At 33.5% G+C, this 18,340-nt stretch overlaps 1 long non-coding RNA gene across 1 annotated transcript in view; it reads left to right on the plus strand.

Annotated features, from left to right (window-relative positions):
- Positions 1–6,825: 6,825 nt before the first annotated feature.
- LOC101676194 overlaps positions 6,826–18,340 on the plus strand; it is an 80,173-nt gene continuing 68,658 nt past the window's right edge. The window contains exon 1 of the long non-coding RNA XR_200948.2: positions 6,826–6,935. This is a non-coding gene — a long non-coding RNA (uncharacterized LOC101676194). The remainder of the gene's footprint in view (positions 6,936–18,340) is intronic.

Here is an 18,340-nt window from a genome sequence, read left to right on the forward strand (position 1 = left end):
TTTTGACTCTTACTCTTATCAGACAGGGTGTAACATGACAAACTACATCCCAGAGTAAATAAGAACTTCTGGATGAATGAAAGCAATTATAAATTTAAAAAATTATTAAACTCTAATTTCACCACGTTTTTACCTACATGATTTAGTCAAAGGGCATACAGACTTGGACGCTGGGTAACTAAACCAGCATATCTGTCTCCACATCTAGCTGAGATATGCCCACCTTTCATTCTTTCTCATTTCATTTCCCCTCACTTTTTAATGCCAGCTGATATACAATGATCCCATAACTTTTAGTGCTAGTGGGATTGGACCCACTGTGCACTCATAATGAGAATTTTAAAATGAAAGTCATTATTGGAAAAAAACGATAAGTGAATGGAGAAACAATACTTAATCAAAATTTCTCAAGAAGCAGAAGTATATTTTATATTGATTCTTAACTTTTGTAGTTATGTCTTCCATTCTAATACTGACTTATAAAGTTGAAATTCCTTCCCCTCTACATCCTGTTTCCTTTTGTCTTAGACTTTCCACTCTTCAGTCTCTTCCCAGCTCCCTGGTTTCTCTCTTAAAATCTTAATAACTGCTTAATTTTTAAAAATATATGGATATTGATTCTTTTAAAATTGTGTGAATATATTTGACAATCTCATGCTTTCAAGTAGAAAAGATAATACTTAGTTTGTGAGTATCTCATTCTTGTCACCAAAATTTCTAGGTATCCCTTATATGAAAAGTAGAAAATTCCACTGTTAAGTTTTTAATATTTTCTTTTAAGTATAGCAGAAGCATACTCCCTATAAAGTTATCCTAGATCTCAGTTGCAGGTGAAGGTCTTATACCCTAAATGGTAATATCAGAAAAAAAAAAAATCTCAACATTCAGATTTGCAGTAAAGTCTAATGGTAACAGGCTCATCTGATTCTGTATTCTCTTGACATCGTTTTCTTAATCAATGATGCAATCTTTTTACAGTGTCACCAAGCATGGAATGATGGTACATCTGATTTTCCCAAAGGATGCTAACATTACAATTACCAAATTGACTAAGACTTTTAGATGTGTTTGATTGTCATTCTATTAATCATACAGTATTAAATGTATACTACAAACTATTTTATTATGCAGTTTCTTATCCTATGTGTTTCATCCTTCTCGTGATGTTGAAACAGCTATTTTATTCACTTCTGAGTTCATTTTCCATAGTATTTTGTTTCGCTAGCTTGTTTTTTTCTTTTATTGCCTCCTCATTTATATTCCTTTTTTTAAAAAAGATTTTATTTATTTATTTGACAGAGAGAGATCACAAATAGGCAGAGAGGCAGACAGAGAGGGAGGGGGAAGCAGGCTCCCCACTGAGCAGAGAGCCTGACGTGGGGCTGGATCCCGGGACCTTGAGATCATGACCGGAGCTAAAGGCAGAGGCTTAATCCACTGAGCCACCCAGGTGCCCTCCTCATTTACATTCTTCTGATATATAGTTTAGATATAGATATAGTATAGATCTTTCTTCTGATATATTGTTTAATGATTATTTTCTTTTGCTTGCACCTTATTTTTAAAGATTGTATTTATTTATTTGAGAGAGAGAGAGAGCATGTGCATAAGCAGAAGAGGAGGGAGAGGGACAAGCAGACACTGTGCTGAATGCAGAGCCCAATATGGGGCTTATTCTCAGGACCCTGAGATCATGACCTGAGCCAAAACCAAGAGGCCAAAGTTTAACTGACTGAGACAGTTCTGGTGCCCAGAACTTTATTTTTTAAAACACTGTCATGTCCTGATTTCTTTAAGTCTACCATTTTCCTGAAATAAAATGTTCCTTTTTTATAGAAACCTCCCTTTCAAAAGATATTACATATTTAAAATTACTAATATTGAATATTACATATAATGCTTATCTTAACAAGAAAGTATTAGTAATTTTACTGTTCAAAATAGTCAAATCAAGTATCATTTTATACCTATTAATCTATTGTTATTCTTATTTCTACTTTATTATTGATTTTTATGGCAGAAACAGAGAACTTTAATTTTTCAGAAATCTACATTAAGTACAGATAACACTTCAAAACATGTGCAGACTGAATAAAGACTTACATACACATTGAGGCCACAAGTAGAAAATGTCTGGGAGGAATACCTGAGTGGCTCAGTCAGTTAAATATCTGCCTTCAGCTCTGGTTGTGGTCCTGGGATCCAGTGCCACATCAGGCTCCCTGCTCAGTGAGGAGCCTGCTTCTCCCTCTGGCTGCCACTTACCCTGCTTGTGCTCTTTTTCTCTGACAAATAAATAAATAAAATCTTTTAAAAAAAGAAAAAAGAAAATGCATGGGAAAAATCACTTCATTCTCACACCAGTTGTTTATTTGGAGGAAATCAATTTGGGGGCAATGTGGGGGAGAACTAATTGTAAACATTGTTTTCATGTGAGATTTCAGCAAAAATTACTTGAGACAAAAATGTATTAATCGTGGCACAAATTCAAACTTGTTTTTTTTTTCTTTTACCATTGTTCCAGTTACAAAATTTTTAAATAATTTAATATTCTTCTGTTCTTAGTAAATCTTACAATAACAAGCTAAATATCACAACATAAATCTTCTGAATTCATCCTCCTTGTTTATTGAAAGAATATATATATTTTTTTAATTAATTTTTTTATTATTTTTTTTATAGACAGGTATTTTTAATCCCCAAGGGTACAGGTCTGTGAATCGCCAGGTTTACACACTTCACAGCACTCACCAAAGCACATACCCTCCCCAATGTCCATAACCCCACCCCCCCTCCTAGCCTCAGCAATCAGACAACAAAAGGAAATTAAAGGCATCCAAATCGGCAAAGAAGAAGTCAAATTATCACTCTTCGCAGATATATGATACTATATGTGGAAAACCAAAAGACTCCACTCCAAAACCGCTAGAACTTGTACAGGAATTCAGTAAAGTGTCAGGATATAAAACCAATGCACAGAAATCAGTTGCATTTCTCTACACCAACAACAAGACAGAAGAAAGAGAAATTAAGGAGTCCATCCCATTTACAATTGCACCCAAAACCATAAGATACTTAGGAATAAACCTAACCAAAGAGGCACAGAATCTATACTCAGAAAACTATAAAGTACTCATGAAAGAAATTGAGGAAGACACAAATAAATGGAAAAATATCCCATGCTCCTGGATTGGAAGAATAAATATTGAGAATATGTATTGTTTTATAAAATTATTGAACATTTTCAGATTAGAAGGGAAAACAAAGGTTAAGAATGTTCTATATGTATACTTTACAAATAGGGGGAAAAGTCTGGAAGTGGTTAAGTAACTTGCCCAAAAGTGTGTCTAGCATGCCAGATAGTTTGATGTCAGATTCAGAACTCAGTAACTTTTTACACATCCTCTAGATGATAAAATATATGCCTTATTACATCGAGGCACCTAAATCAGAAGGTAATTCTGAACACATTTCCCCAGCTTGTTCTGAAAGCTTTAAAATGAACAGAGATCTAAAAAAGCCAAATGTTGCTTATAAAAATTAGAGTAGGAATCCAGAATTACTTCCCTGTTTTTTTTTTCTTTTGATCTATATTATCCTCATATACAAAATTGGAGATATTGCACATTTTTATACTGTAAACACCACTTGAGTTGCATGAATAATAATGAACAATGTCCTGAAAGGAAGACTTTCTCATTTCTCATTTCTCATTTCTCTTCATCTAAGGAAAAGTGTCTTTCTCTCTCGTTCTCTCTCTAAAATGTGCATATGTGTTTATATATGTGTGTGTATATATGCATGTGTGTATATCCCATACATACATATACATGCATACTTGTGTACTCGTATTACATATTCAAGTACATATACATGCATATTTATGTTATGAACTTGTATGTGTCATGATAATATATTTATGTACCTACAGACATTGAGACTTATTTTCAGAGATTATCAGACATACATAAATCAGTCAATAAAATTGAGAATAAGAAATATGTGTGTGCGTGTGTATGTGTATGTGTTCATAGTATTTTGCCTATTTAATCCTCAATCACTATCTTACCCTTTATCCTTATTCTTATTAAATGTTTATTTTGTTATCTATGAAGTCTTGATGTGTGAGCTCAACAAAGACAATTTCAGGTTAAATTTTCCCATTAAGCAATGTTCACAGCCTTTGAGTATTTTTATGATCTCTAGGACAAATTACATAACAACATTATGTATCTCATTTTTATTATGGAAATTACATGTTCCTAATTTTAAAGGTGTTAGTTATGATTAAATAAATCTATGTATTTGCTCAAAACAGATTTATTTAAAACACTTATGAAGTATACAAAATAATATAGAATAATAATATTCATGCAATGATAGTCTAAAAACTAAAAACAAAACAAACAAACAAAACAAGATTAATGAACCACTGGCTGAGGTGAGGGATGATCCAGAGTGACATTAGATAAGAATATGAATATAGCAATAATTTAAAGACATACTGGCATAAGGAAAGGCAGTCAAATAGAAAAAATGAATTCAGAAATACTCTCATATGTATGATAATGATTGCATTGACATCAAAACAGGGAGAAAAACTTGGATGGGTTAACAAATCATACAGAATTAGTTGGTATATCATTTGGTAATCATATTCACACGGATATTCAAATAATACAAAAGTTGCATTCTTTTGTCATTACATGTACAACACACCCACACACAATATTGAGATAACAAATAACAAAATATGACAATAAAAATACGTGGGTTTGGGAGAAGGGGGTGGGATTGTGGACATTGGTTAGGGTGTGTGCTTTGGTGAGTGCTGTGAAGTGTGTAAACCTGGTGATTCACAGACCTGTACCCTTGGGGATAAAAATATATGTTTATAAAAAATAAAAAATTAAAAAAAATTATTTTAGGATAATTTAGAAAATGTAATTTAAAAATAAATTTCTATTAACAAATCAAAAAAAATACAAGTAAGTTGATAAACAATCTAAGGTAGCTCTGTATGTATATGTTTAAAACATGCAAATAATACAAATTTTAAAAAATATTAAAAATGCGGTAAACATTTGAAAGACAAACAAGAAAATTATGTAATATGTATTAGAGAAATATTTAATTTCCCTAATACAAAAAAATCAAATCAAAATAAACAAGATCAACTTAATATTTAAAAAATCAAATTATGTCAATAGAATTGTCAAAAGAAAAATAAACATGTACAATAAATAATGTCCAATAACCAGAGAAATACACATAAAAACAATAATCATGTATATTTTGTGCCCATCCGTTTGATAAAGATATAAAGACTCAAAATACCCTGTGTGAATGAGAGTGACAATGTACACACTTCCTTGGAGAAAGATCTGTCTTGGTTTCAAGAGTAGAGTTTGACAATAGCATACAATGTGTGTGTGTGTGGTGTATGTTTGTGTGTGTATACACATGTATATACACTTGCATATACATATGTACACACACACATATATGGTAGCCATGATATATGTTATTTAGACAAAATAGTTACAGTAAAAATATTAGAGTTTCATCAAATTTATACAAATTGGTATTCTAGTATATCCATTAATGTTAATATTTTCATGGATGTCGACTAAAATATTAATGGTAGCTATTTTAAGGTAGTAAGATTTACTGTCACACTGTTAAATTCTTACTGAAAATACTTGTTTTCTGAAAATATTATACCGTAATTATAGTTCTTCTAAATTCCTAATTACTTTTTTCACAACTTTCAGGTATTGTCTTGATCATTGCTGGAAACTGGTTGTTATAATATTGTCTCAAGTTCATTTCTTTATCAGTATACTTAATATTTTATTAGTCTGGATCAAAATTAGAGTTCCAATCTTATTCTTTGGCTTGATAACTTTTCTTTAAAGTATATTCAAGTATAGTTTCATATAAGAACATTTAAAAATGAGTATTTCATACAAGCAAGAATGTTCAAACAATAAAGATTAAATGAGAAAATTGGTGCATGTGCTGGATTATTTATTCAGCATAATTTCAGAAAGAGTCATTAAATAATAAAAATAAGGAATATTGGGGCTCAGCAAAGCCATTATTACACTAACTACCAATAACTCTTCTCACTTTTCTTCTTACTTTTGCTTCTTTTACAAGCAATTTAAACAAGAAATGAAGTCAATATAACTTTTCTTAAAAAAATAACAGCATAGTAGAAAATATCATACAAGTTTATGTATTTTAACCATCTGATTTTTTTTTTAAATTTGCACAGAACTGGAGTGTATATATCATCTTTACTATATGAGAGTATAACTAAGTAGAACATGTTAGCTTCCTTAAAGCAGTACGATCTTGGGAGAATAGGTACACTTTAGTTGAGATACAACTGAGTTGACCTCAATTCTGAAATTAATTTTGTATGAGTTTATTTCCTGGCATTTTATTTCACAAATGAAGTTGAAAACTACCTGGGGTAGTGTGGAGGGTCACCAGGGCAGGCGTTGCCTGCAAAGAGAAAACTGCAGGAGAACAGTAGCCAGTGGGTGTGCCAGGAGAAGCAAGTTGATTATGAAATCAGTGTCCACATATTTTGGAATGATTTCTACAAAAAAACACGAAAACGGGTTTTTAAAGGGCATTGATTTTTTATCAAATTCCCAGAGCAGGCACCTAGCCCACACCAAAATCACTGGAAGGATTTGTTCTCAGTGAACAAGAGGAGTGAAGTACCTGAATGTCAGAGCAGTGACAACAGACCTGGTTTAAAAATAGAACACCACAAGTGTTCTTCAGATAGCCTTGCACATAAAACACGGATGCCTCCTATGGAAGAAAACGTAACTCACAGACTCAATCACCTGGAATCTGAGGACCAGAGGGATGATGTCCTCTTTGATACAGCTCAGCTTCCGTTTAAAAAAAAAAAGGTCAGTGTCTGTCTGATAATTTCTGTGTGAGAGGTGATGGTACTAGAGTTTATTTCTCTACACAAGATGAGCTGGATACACTTTTCCCTACTGCTGGGCTGAAAAGCTTCAGAACCTGGTACATCTCTGGTTGCGAGTAAACCAAGGGAAACATCTGAGAATGTACTGAGTTTGGAGTCGGTGCATATATGGCAGGCCTCTTCTGTCCAGCCCTGACTGAGAGGCAGCTGCTCTGGACATGTTATGAGTTCATTGAAGCTTTTTAAGAAGAATATTAAGAAATGGTGCCTTGCTGATGTTGGAAAATTCAAGGAATCAGACTTGAACTTTGAACTTGAAAAATTGCTTTTATCCAGATTCTAATAATTGTGTTTCATCTTTGTGAAGCCCCTTAATATATACTTAACTCAAGCTTTTTTTTTCTAACTTTGAGATTTTAAAGAATCTTTCTTGCCAATTTATCATAACTGAAATGTTCATGGGAATCATGAATTTAAAAGACATCAAAAATTTATTTCCATATGAAAGGATTATATATGATAAAGTGTCCTTTGTCAGTTGCATTAAATTATTTTGGAGCTCAAATACCTGGACTTGGCAGTTGATACATACAAAGGTTTGAATAAGGTCTTGCTAGGTGAAAAGCACGTCAAGAAGAATCATCTTTCTTTGGATATTTTCCTGACTCAAAAATACTACTTTAAACAGTATCAAAACATGTCCTTGTTAAGTATTTATTTGGTCATGGTGCCCTCTTAACCTTAGTCCTGTGGAATTTTAAGCTCCCTTCCCCTTGTAAGTAAACTCTTTCTAAAAAAATTAAAAGGATCTTGGACACCTGGGTGGCTCAGTCAGTTAAGCTGCTACCTTTGGCTTGGGTCATCGTCCCAGGTATGGGGATCAAGTCTCGCATTGGGCCACCTGCTCAGTGGGGAGCCTGCTTCTCTCTCTGCCTCTGTCTGCCACTCCACCTGCTTGTTCTCTCTCTCTCTGATAGATAAATAAATAAGATCTTTAAAAAATAAAAAGTTAAAAGGATCTTCACTTTAAGCAAAAAAAGGTAAAATAAAATAAAAAATAAAATAATTATATACTATACCAATATATCTCAGTATAAAAATATTTTTACAATATTTTTTATACCTTTATATAATCTCTGTACATCAACTATTAGCCAAAAACCAATTAAGTTGTTTCCGTATATGTCTAATACCTATTTGAGTCATGTGTTTACCAGGAGCATATGAGTCACCCTGATCCAGAAGTAAAATCCATTCTCTAAAATTTACCATTTCTCTTTATTGAGTGGTCAGCTAGAGAATATTTTCATGTTCAGAGATACTGTAAGATAAAACCATATATTTTTTCTCATATGAAAAGATACCCTACTCTTAGTGGAAAAAAATAGGGAACTCAAAGAACATACCCATTTAGTATTCATCTTGAGTCTCCTTAAATCCTAAAACAAGATCGAACAAATTATTATTTCTTAAATGTTTATATTTAAATGCATAAATGAAAATACATTAAATTGAATGGATTTTAAAGAAATGAACTAATCCAGAAATGGAAGCCAAATTTGCATTTATAATTGTTAATATTCATTAACACTGCAGTGTGACAATGCATTGTGTCTGAGGTTCAGGGGAAGCTGCCAGAGAATTAAGTCATTGCATTTGTTATCAGTAACTATGTATATTTATACTAAGTACTTTTCAAATGCTCAGAACAAAGCAATTTAGCCATTTTCTTCATTTTAGAAGCAGAAAATTAATTTATTCTAATTATCAACTTCTTATGCTGGTGGTATAAAGGATAAAAGAATAATAATTAAATTGGGTTAGCATTTGGTGTGCACAATGAGACAATTGAAGAGGAATTAGTTTCTGTGAAGGATGAGAGACATACGGAAAATTACTGTGGAACACAAATTTAAAATGTTATAAATCAATTTAAAGGACATTTGATTAGTTTGTCAAGAGGTTTAGAGAGCATGGTAGAGAATCAGAAAATATGAATAGGATCAAGCTTAAGTGTGTACGTGTGTGTTTACATACCAGCAATATGCGAAACTTATTAAGTTTATTCATGATTAATGCAACCTTTGAAAAGTAAACAAAAATATATAAGACTATTTTAAAAACTAGGACCAAGACTTTGACTCCAACAGAATTTTTTTGTATACTCTTTCCTTTTTTTTTTCAATATTTCTAACCCATTCAAAGATTTTACATTCCACTGCTGTTTTCCCATGTATTGTGAAATGTTTTTGAAAAATGTCATAAACTTCAAATTTACTTTTATCCAGTAAAACTCAGTTTGTTTGAAGCTGCATTTAGTATTAAGAATGATAATCACCAAAAAAAAAAAAAAAGAGAGAATATAATCACAGATCTGTAAAGTTCTATGTGCCTTACAGTTACTTACTCCAGAATACCAAGTTTAAATTACACTTAATATCGTTCATCTTGAGTATGAAAAAGTTTATGGGTCCATTCAAGAGTCAGAAATCATACCAGTAGGCCGAAGAGGATAATTTTTTTTTTAAATATTTTATTTATTTGAGAAAGAGAGAGAGAGATCACAAGTAGGCAGAGAGGCAGGGGAGGGGAGGAAGCAGGTTCCCTGCTGAGCAGACAGCCTAATGCTGGGCTCCATCCCAGGGCCCTGGGATCATGACCTGAGCAGAAGGCAGAGGCTTAACAAACTGAGTTAACCAGGCGCCCCCCGAAGAGGATAATTTTTATAGAAAGAAATTTTAACTAATAACAGGGAATCAGCTATTAGGAGGCTAGAGAGAACTCTAAACAGAGAAATAGAAATATGGGGAGCTGCCACAATCTCTAGGGTTTAGGGAGAATAGTAAAGAAAGAAGCAAACGTGAAACAAAGAGGGTCTTTTCTACACACACATACAGACCCCACTTGAGAGGGTGGGGCCCTGGTTCACCATATGGTAGAGAGTTTTGACCAACTGCAGCAGGTCAGAATTACCAAGTGAGGAACCCCAAATCGGATGCTGCAGGTCTCTGGGAAACAAGAAGGCAGCTGTCAGTGAAATTTGAAGACAGCAGCTAAACGCCACACTGTAGAAGACAACAGGAAAGCAAAAGAACTGGAAGAGAAAGCCCTTCCTCTTTGTCTCTCCACTCCTCTCTACTGACAGAACCTAACACTGTGGCAGTGAGCAAAAGGAGATTTAAGTGATGAAGTGATGCCGCCCCAGTATTACCCATCAGGAAAGAAAGGATGGATTTGGAATTGAGGGGCAGTTGATGCGTAGCATAGAGGTAAAGGATGGAATGTAAGCAGTTTATCGGAGTGTATTTGCTGGACTCCAATGGCTATTTGGTTTGTTTTTGTTTGTTTGGTTTTTGTATGGACGCCATTTGCTTTGAAGTCTAATGCTATTATTTCTGGCCTCTCATTTAAGGGAGACTTTAGTGTATGAGGAATAGTAGAGTCTTAACAGCACATTAATTTTCAGTGAAAATAATGTTATATTGCACTTCATCACACATTATCTCAAATATGTGTAGAATGCATTCTTATCCTGATTTTCTCAATGAAGAAAATACAGTTTATGGAGGCCAAATAACCATCCACAGCCTTAAAGCTAATTAGAAGTAGAGTTAATACTTGAGAAAAAAACAAAAAGGTACTTGCTGTGTCTTTTGATCATGACAATTTTTAGTTCACCCATGGAGCCTCTGCTATATTCAATGACTTTCTAATGCTCAACCAACTGTTTTAAGGGCAAAATATTAGTACGAGAGCTCATGCTGCTCAGTCTTTGCCTAGGCCCTTTTTTCATTCTGTCTTCCACTCCTGAAATACTGTGAGTGGCGTGTGCTATATAAAAGAGACAAAGGAAGGGGCAGTAAAAGAACCAATATGAAAATACTCTGCACAACTTAAAAATATACGTATCACAACCATTATTAGGTTAATGTTTATTGGGTATCTGTAAAAGTTGTAGAGTTAACATTTTTGTAAATAATATTCTTTGGGGCAAGGTTTGAGCTTTTTTTTTTTTTTAAAGATTTTATTTATTTGTTTGACAGAGATCACAAGTAGGCAGAGAGGCAGGCAGAGAGAGAGAGAGAGGAGGAGGAAGCAGGCTCCCTGCCAAGTAGAGAGCACAATGTGGGGCTCAATCCCAGGACCCTGAGATCATGACCTGAGCTGAAGGCAGAGGCTTTAACCCACTGAGCCACCAGGCACCCCAGGTTTGAGTTGTTTAAAATAAAATCCAAGCTTAGCTGTTTGACCCTAAAAGTAAACAGTGCGATAATAAGCATATGTCCAAATGGAAGTTACTGAAATGTTTGTATTTCTTTTTTTTATTCTGAGTGAAATAAGATCTATTAAAGTTGACTTCTGGCTAGAATTATAGTTTTATAAAATACCACAATAACAATAAAATGAAAAGAGAGTCTACTTAAAAAAAAAAAAAACAACAACAACAAGTCCTCTGTAAAATGGAAAAAAGATTTCTGTTTATCATAGGTGAATTATAGAGCATACAAAAGAAAGAGATTGTGCATTAAGATATTGACAACAGTTATCTAGGAGAATTTGTCCAAATTTTCATTGAAGCTCTGTTTATTTTACTAGTTAGGGCTTTAGGTTATTGGCATATGTTACTTCCTTTTGACTTTATTCTACCAATTAATCTATTTCTGTCATTTTGTCCATTCATAAAACCCATTTAGCTATGTTAATGTAACTTATTCAGTCATTGGGTTTTCTTGTAGTAGAAACAGAACCTGAAATGATTTTCCTTTAAGGATGATTATATACTTACATTACATATTAACTTATACTTTTTTATATTCAAATTTCTTACGAACATGATAATCTAAACCCAGTTATCTCTCTTATTTCCTATCACTATCACGTCAGGCACTAAAATCCAACCAAGAAGACTTTGTTTCTTTTTTTGAACATAAAAGCTTTACACTTGAGTTTTAGATATACTGTTCTCTTCTGGAATGGTCTCCCCTCAATACTTCATCTGGTTAGTTCATTCTCATTTTGTAACTTTCTGATAAAGTATTATCTGCTCCAAAGTAGTTCCTTACTACTCCAGTAGAGAGGAAACCCCCTTAAATACACACACACACACACACACACACACATACACACACACACACACTTCTCTCAACCCTGTTTTTAAATTCTTTCTCATCAGTATCCAAATCTTTAAGTCAAAAGTATTTTCCATTTTACTCTAAGTACTACACTTCTGACATACTGGAAAAAAACAGAAGTACCCAATTCATTTTAGAGTTTAGAAAGATCTTATTACATAGAAAACATACTGTATCAAAAGTAGAATCTAATAAGATTGAGAAAATGTGGTTCATAGACACTGTATAAATATGTAGGTGTTTTGACATAATTTTTACACCCTTATTATTGTTGATTCAGTGATTGGTATTATGTAGTTAACTTGCTCTGTGTCCTTGGAAAGAAGGCATTCAATTCGCTGATTTGGGTATATTTGTATATTCAAGTATTCCTCTTCCTGTGGTTTGTCAATAGCAATATTTGCAAAGTCGTCACTATTTCCTAAAATTTCTCTCATTTCTCTTATTAAAAATGAGTTGTACAAAACAGTTTCAGTCACTCAGCAATTTTGGACTCATTAACTTCTAGGCCTCCTTATTAATTAACAGCCTATTTTTGTATCATTGCTAATCCCCTAATGAATTCAAAACAATTCACATTCTTTAACCACTCTGCTAACACAAAACTTTTGCTTCTTTAATTGTTTCATCCTTGGAAGCTTTTCTATTTTCTTTGCTGTTTGAAAAATGCAGACTTTTTTAACCTTAAAAATTTCAAAGAACTCATAGTAAAAATATCTTTTTATTTTAACAATGACCTAACAACAACTGGAAAAAAAAAAAAAAGAAAGAAAGAGAGGGATTTATGTGCTTTAACAGACAGTTCATTAACATTTAAGGGTTGTCTGGACAGATTCACTGACTTCATTATTTGATAAAACTGACATAAGTAGGGTGTCTGGGTGGCTCAGTGGGTTAAGTCGCTGCCTTCGCCTCAGGTCATGATCCTGGGGTCCTGGGATCAAGTCGCACATCCAGCTGTTTGCTCAGCAGGGAGTTTGCTTCTCTCTCTGCCTCTCCCTGCCCCTCTGCCTACTTGTGCGCTCTCTCTTTCTGAAAAATAAATAAATAAAATCTTAAAAAACAAAACAAAACAAACAAACAAACAACAACAACAACAAAAACAAAAGAAAACATGACATAAGCAAATAGAGAAAATAAAGACAAAGATACAAATGACAGTAAAGAAAAATAATTTTAGGTCTAATCTAGGTTTGTGGTTGGTTGAATTTGTATTGAATGAATAAAGAACTAGGTAAACAGGATAAATACCTTTTGACTGTTTGATTTGCTCTCCCAAGAATCTATAAGTTACTGAACACTGAGGAACCATTTACAATGTGCAATATATACCCACTTTCTAAAGCATCATTCTTTGGGCATCTGGGTGGGTAACTTGGTGAAGCCTCTGATTTCATTTCAGGGTCCTGAAATGAAAGTGATTTCAGGGTCCTCAGATCTAGCCCTCTGTCCAGGTCCCTGCTCAGTGAGGAGATTTCTGGTCCTTCTCGTTTTTCCCCTCCCCCAGCTCTTGCCCTCTCTCTTCACCTTGATCTTTCAAATAAATCAATAAAATCTTTAAAAAAAAAATAAAGCATTGGAGCGCCTGGGTGGCTCAGTCGGTTAAGACCTCTGCCTTCGGCTCAGGTCATGGTCCCAGGGACCCAGGGTCCTGGGATCAAGCCCTGCATCGGGCTCTCTACTCAGCAGGGAGCCTGCTTCCTCCTCTCTCTCTCTCTGTCTGCCTCTCTGCCTACTTGTGATCTCTCTCTCTCTCTGTGTCAAATAAATAAATAAAATTAAAAATAAAATAAAATAAAGCATCATTCTCTTTCTTGCTTAACAATAAGCTTGGCTGTTAGCCACTTACGAAATAAATGAGAATAATTCCGACCATTTAATTACTGTTAGAGGGGATGATTATATCTCAACTCATGTTTTTAGGACTTTTTATTCTTTTAAATTCACAGTCTTGCAGGTTTGTTCTTATTGTTGTTTCTTCACGAATATCACTGAGAAACTCTCTGATACTACCTTCTTTTCTACAAACATTTCTATTAGCTACACTTGGTGAGACAATAAGGGAAGTGTTTAGTATTTACATTATATATGTTAATTTCATAAATTTATGATTGAACTTATTTAATATATAAGACACAACTGAGCTCTTGAGGACCAAAATGTCTTAACTGGTGCTTTTGTAGAGTCCATGACCTGATCAGTTTGATTTTAATTTGGCACCACTGTAAAATATAATTACATTGTAGTAAAATTATTTTTTTTATTTTTGTTTTTATTTTGTATTTTTTTTTACTTATCATACATAAAACTGATATGTTTGAAAGAAGAGCACAGTTTTATGAGCCTTAAACATGTAAGGGTTTCTTTAACCATCATCACAATACAAAATATTTCCATCACTCCATAAAATTCCTCATGTAGTCATATCATTCCCAACCTCTGGCAGTCATTGATTTTTTCTTTGTCATTCTAGTTCTATCTTTTCAAGAATGTCATATAAATGGAATTAAACACTAGGTAACCTTTTGAAACTGGATTCTCTCACTCATAATGCCTTTGAGTCAGGGTTTAGGCAAGAGATCTTGGACATGACACTAATAGCACAACCAATAAAAGAAAAAAATGATAAATTGGACTTCATAAAATTTTTAAAATTTGTGATATAAAAGATACTGCTAAAAGAATTTTAAAAATAGCTACAAACTGGGACATATTTATAAATTATCTGACAAAGGATTTGTATCCAGAATATTTTTTCAACAGTCTTGAAACCTGATAGAAAGAATCATATAACTTATTTCAAGTGTGGGGAAAAAAATACCAAAGAAATAGTTTTTACTTAAAACATTTTATGACTCAATGTTACAAAATAATATGGAATGCAAATTTAATTTTTAAAGTGTTTTTTTTCTTTTTTCCAACTACTGACATTTTTTGATATTTCTGTTCAACTTTTCTTCATTCATAAAATAAGACCCTTCATTTATTTTCTGAAGCATAGTTGAGCATCTGAATAAAGGAAACAAATATTAGGCTCACTTTGCATGCTTCAGAAAACTAAGTGGCATTATTTGTTAATTAAATGCACAAACCTAGAGATGTAGTCAGAAGACCTGTATTCTGTATAATAGGAAGATCTTAAAAGCTTTTAACTAGTTATACTATTTCTAGATTTATTCTCTTTCAATGTATTCATACTTCTAATATATCTTAATCTATAGACATTATGATCTGTTATTATTTGTTTTCTTTTTAGTGCTTTATATTTAGAGAATTGTAGCTATTTCTTCTGCTGTCTGTTTTTACCAACCTATAACCACTTGCACTTTCCTCTACCTCACTTTTTTTTTAATTTGAATATAGTTGACACACAAAGTCATAATAGTTTCAGGTATATGGTATGGTAATAATTATACGTTATGCTATGTTATGCTATGCTCACAAGCTACCATCTGTCACCTTATACTATTACAATACCATTGACTACTCCCTATGCTGCTCCTTTTATTCCCATGATTTATTCATTCCGTAGCTAGGAACCTGTGTCTTTCATACCCCTTCACTCATTTTGCCTATCCCCTCACCCTCTTCCCCTCTGGAAACCAGCAGTTTGTCCTTAGTGTTTATGGGTCTGTTTCAGCTTTCTGTTTGTCGGTTTATTCATTTGTTTTGTTTTTAATTCCACATATAAGTGAAATCATATGGTATTTTTCTTTCCCCTCTGACTTATTTCACTTCACATAAGACCCTCTAGGCCCATCCATGATGTCAAAAATGGCAAGATCTCATCCTTTTTTATAGCTGAGTAATATTTCATTGTATATATACCACATCTTCTTTATCCATTCATCTTTCAATAGACAGTTGGGTTTCTTCCATATCTTGGATATTGTAAATAATACTGTGATAAATGTGTAGGTGCTAATCATCAGATAAAGACAATCAAAACCAGAAAGAGATAATCATTAAAGAGAGAGAGAGAATCACTTTATATCTGCCAGAATGGCTAGAATCAAAAAGAAAAGAAATAGCAAGTGTTAGTAGGTATGTGGAGAAAAAGGAACTCTTCCTGCACTGTTGATGGGAGTGTAAATTAGTATAGCTACCGTGGTTAACAGAATGGAGCTTCTTCAAAATATTAAAGATAGAAATACCATATGATCCAATAATTCCACTACTGGGTATGATGATTCTTAATATATAATATGTACAATATATACATATCACTTGGAAAATTTGTAAATAGTTATTTACTTATTTCATGTTTGACCATTTCCATTAAGGAGATTAGTTCACTGAATCAATCTATAATGGCCCTCCAGCATCAAATACTTTTAACTCTGACATTCACTAATTACTCATAGGATTAAAAAATACCACTAGTTTTAATCATAAAATTATATTTTAAAATGAAAATCTATATGCACTTTTATATAACAATTAAACATCCACAATTTGGCTTACCAATCAAAAGTTTTCAACATTCTGCTCTTATTCTCAAATCTTAGTGCTATGAGTGATTGAGAATTTACTCTATTTAAGTGGATTTTTAAAAATGGAATATAAAATTTAGAAATGTATTGAACTGGTTAATACTTCAGGTTAAACTATGAATCTTTCATAAACTGGATTAGAGGGTCATTTTTCCCCAAGTATACTAATTTTATTTAGAAAATATTAGTGACAAAATTAAAACTGAAAAATTGACTAGAACAAACTACTTCACAGTGTAGAAATAATTACTCTATGGTTTTGTTTATGAAATTTTCCTGCAAATACTAATCTGCATGTCTGTGGCTAAGATCCCAGAATAGTAATTCACTCATTTGCATTAATGTTCTATGTGGAATATATTGATTCTGGCTCTAGTACAATAGCAAAAATAATTATAATATATGTACATTGAACATTATAACTAACTCACATCTTGTCTAAACTAATCTAGTGTCAAGTAATAAGGTTATCATTTGTCAGACCCAATTAAAGCAAAAATATTTTTGTAGTTGAAAATCCAGTGTAGGTATGCATGTAAACTGTATACATTTGCACACTGTTGTGGGTGTTGGTGAGATATGGCCATAGAAATATCCTAAACTGACATAAATGGAAACTCACAGGCCTAACAGAGCAGTGACAGGGTAGAAGATCTTGTCTCCTTATAAACACAGTAAACCGGGGTGCCTGGGTGGCTCAGTTGGTTGAGCGTCTGACTCTTGGTTTTGGTTCAGGTCATGATTTCATGGCTCTTGAGATCAAGCCCCGAGTGGGCTCCAGGTTCAGCATGGAGTCCACTTGAGATTCTCTGTCTTTCTGCCCTCCCCCGGTACACACATGCTCTGGCTCTTTGTCTCTCTCTCTAAAAAATAAAATCTTTTAAAAAATTAAATAAAGCACAGTAAACAATATAGGGCCTTGGCCTAAACATTTGATATTGTAAAGCAAATAACAAATAACCCCTTTTTTTTTTTAAGATTTTTATTTATTTATTTGACAGAGAGAGAAAGATCACAAGTAGGCAGAGAGGCAGGCAGAGAGAGAGAAAGAGGAGGAAGCAGGCTCCCTGCTGAGCAGAGAGCCCGATGCAGGGTTCGATCTCGGGACCCTGGGATCATGACCTGAGCCAAAAGCAGAGGCTTTCACCACTGAATCACCCAGGTGCCCCCCAAATAACAAAAAACCTTGAAGAGAGTCTGTTACGTTCCTTTTTTTGTTGCTTTTTTAACAGCATCATTCTTGAGCATGGACTAGAGTCTTTGGTTCAGCCTCCCATGGAGATAGTTTCCAAATTGCTATTCCAGTAAATAGAGCCAAATGGAGAAGGACTGCCTTACTACGGGGGGTTAGAATTTCTGGGGCAGTGCCAGGGAAAAGAGAATGAGAAAGAATCCTGGTAATCTGCTCAGAGGCTCCTCTCAATGCTAGCCTGAATTCTGAACTGCACATGTACAAGGTTAGACTGAAAAAGAACAAGGAACAGCAGCTGGTAGGTGGGAAAGAACAAAGATTTCAGAGGTAATGCAAAGCTGAAGAGACACTGGAATTCTGACCTAGATAGAACAATTAATTTTCCAAAATGATTTATTATTTAAAACACTATCTCATAATTTATTAATGAAAAGCAATAAAATATATTTTGGAACAACTGGAAAACATTAAATATTGATTGGATATTAGCTGTTAGGGAATTATTATTAATAATATTAAGTGAGATAATGGAACTGTGGTTGTTAAAATGCCCTTATTTGGGGACGCC

Source organism: Mustela putorius, unplaced genomic scaffold (genome assembly GCF_011764305.1).
Source record: "Mustela putorius furo isolate JIRA1106 unplaced genomic scaffold, ASM1176430v1.1 tig00003834_pilon_pilon_pilon, whole genome shotgun sequence".
Taxonomy (NCBI): Eukaryota; Metazoa; Chordata; class Mammalia; order Carnivora; family Mustelidae; genus Mustela; species Mustela putorius.